Raw genomic sequence first — 2783 nt, forward strand, 5'->3', positions numbered from 1 at the left:
GTATAATAGCAACACAAATCTTCACCGGCGTCCGGCTGTTTGGGGGCCCAGTAAAAATGATTTTCATCGGGGCCAAAATCCCTAGCGACGCACCTGGGATGATGATCCGGTGGCTGGAGCTCGTCCTGTGCCTCGATAGCCGACTTTGTTTTCTTACTTGGTCTCATTGTAGTCTCCGGGGAGAACTCTGAAGATTGATCTTCCCCCCATGAGGAAACACTGGATGATTAAAGGACTAAAACAATAATATAATAAAATGTGGTAAGACATTGAAACAAGTGGATAAAAAGACTAATAAAAAGATAATGTAATAAAATAGTAAATAAAAAGTCGAAACACTCTTTACCAATAAAAACTGGCTATAAAATTAAGTAAATGAATCATGTAAAAGTATGCCACATAAAACACAAATAAGATAACTACAAATCCAATGTGATAAAATAGAGTTAATAGGAATTAAAATCATGAAAAGGCCTGATTAAAAAGATGAATCTACTCAAGATGAGGACCTCAGAGTTCGTGAGGGTTGATATGGTAAAAGTAAGTCAGACAAATAAGAAGGCCCAAGGCCGTTAAGACATTTAAAAACTACTAAAAGAACCTTAAAATCGATCCTGAAGCGCACGGGGAGGCAATGCAGCGATTTTAAAAACTGGTGTAATGTGCTCTTGGCCTCATCAGCACATGAGCGGCTGAATTTTGTAAAAGTTGTAAATTGTAAGTTTTCTTTTTAGGAAGATCAGACAGCAAAGCATTACAATAATCCAGACGACAGGAGATAAAAGCATGCATCAGCACCTCCATGCTAGCCTGAGAGAGAAACCGGCTATGTTCTTCATGGATGGTAAAAACCTATCTTTGTAATATTTTTGATATGCAGAATAAAACTAAGCTCAGAGTCTAAAATCATGCCCAGATTTTTATTTTTTTTTTTATTATTACTTTTTAAATCCTGTAGTTTTGGTAAAAGTTTCTCTCTCTTGTGTCCTGGACCAATGACTAAAACCTCAGTTTTCTTATGGTTGAGCTGCAGAAAATTCTCTGCATCTCATCCATGACTTAATATCTGAAATACAGTTTAAAAGGGCATCAATGGGCCCTGTGTCATCAGGAGACACAGCGATATACGGCTGCGTATCGTCAGCATAACTGTGGAAGATGATGCCATGTCTAGTACGGTCATCATGAAGCCACTGAATGAAATAACGTGAGATTAGCAAGTTTGTGTTGACATTTCATTAGCAGAGATGGAGGATTTGGAGTATTTAGTAAAAATAAAAATAAATTATATATTTAAGTCAAGTCAAGAGTACAATGCATGTGTGCGTGTGTGAGTAAGGGTGAGAGAAAGGGCGTGTGTTGTGTTCAAAGTGTCTGTTAGATAACAAGTCCCTGTAGGCACATTAAAAGTAAACTTGATGCTGTAATAGCTCATTCCATCGCATGCATCGCACCCCACCCACCACAGATAGCAAACCTATAAAGCCAACAGATATCAAAAGCTATAAACCAAACCTTTTGCTTGTCTTATGACTGGAGACTGCCAGGCTGTTATGGTTACAAATGAGGAAACACGAAATCAGTAACATGCTTATTTTATTTGATTTACTTTACGATAAAATATTGTATAATACTTTATGGTGCTTTATTACACAGTTCTGAACCACCTCTGCTCAACTCTTTTGCGCAGGTATACATGTTACACATATTTCCAGTCTTCCTTTTCTTTTTGCACTGTTAATTTTGTTGATTTTGTTGGTGCGTTATGTTGACGTCTGTGTATGTTACTGTACAAGCTAATGGACACTCGAATTTCCCCCAGGGGACGAATAAAGTATTATTCTATTCTATTCACACACACACACACACACACACAACTATATGTACATATATTAATCGAGGTTAATTGTTTTTAAGTACAACTGAGTTTCACTCTAAACTTTTTGTGCATTTGTACATTCCAGTCAATTCCAATCTTGTACACTCTTTACTTATTTTATTTTATTTATTATCATATTCAGAGTACTTTATTAATCCTTAAAGTAAATAGTTTAGTTTGCTGTTTCTCCCTAAAGTTGCAAGGTGACAGAGTCAAATATTGTACAAGTTTGAGTTAAAAGAACAAAACATTTAGAAGGAACATATACAGAAGTTAGACAGTTGGTCAGGCGCAAGCGGCCGCTGAAGTCAGCGCCTATGTGTTAATGTTAGATTACTTTATATTACATTATGTTAATATGTGTTACGTTACTTTATTTTACTTTTAACTGACTTCCACCCAGTTTTCTTTTCACTTGTGGTTCTCAAGAGTGTTTTTTATGTGCAACTGAGCTACTGAGATCAAGCAATTTCCCTTGTGGATCAGTAAAGTCTATCATTCAAATTGGGGGAGCTGTGGAGTAGTGGTGAGAGGAGGCACAGCTGGGGGTTCCAAGAGTCGCAGGTTCGTTTCCTGTCCTGTCTTTGGCTGTGGTGCCCTGAGCACTTAACCCCCACCTACCACAGACTCCAACTGTACACACTACTGTGTGAACAAATGGATGGGTCCAAATGCAGAGATGGAATTTCCCCATGAGGATCAATAAGGGAACTTTTTTTTCTTTCTCCTGGATTTGGTAACGGATCATTCTTCGATTTATAAAGTAATGAAAGTCAGACTTGGTGCTGATGATCTTTGGTTCAATGCACCACCAGTAAAAACCTGGAGGACTTTATAACACCCGGAGGATTTTATAACACCTGGGCGACTTTATAACACCTGTCATAAAATAAGATTGCTGAGA

This window comes from Mugil cephalus, chromosome 2 (genome assembly GCF_022458985.1).
Source record: "Mugil cephalus isolate CIBA_MC_2020 chromosome 2, CIBA_Mcephalus_1.1, whole genome shotgun sequence".
In the NCBI taxonomy this organism is placed as follows: Eukaryota; Metazoa; Chordata; class Actinopteri; order Mugiliformes; family Mugilidae; genus Mugil; species Mugil cephalus.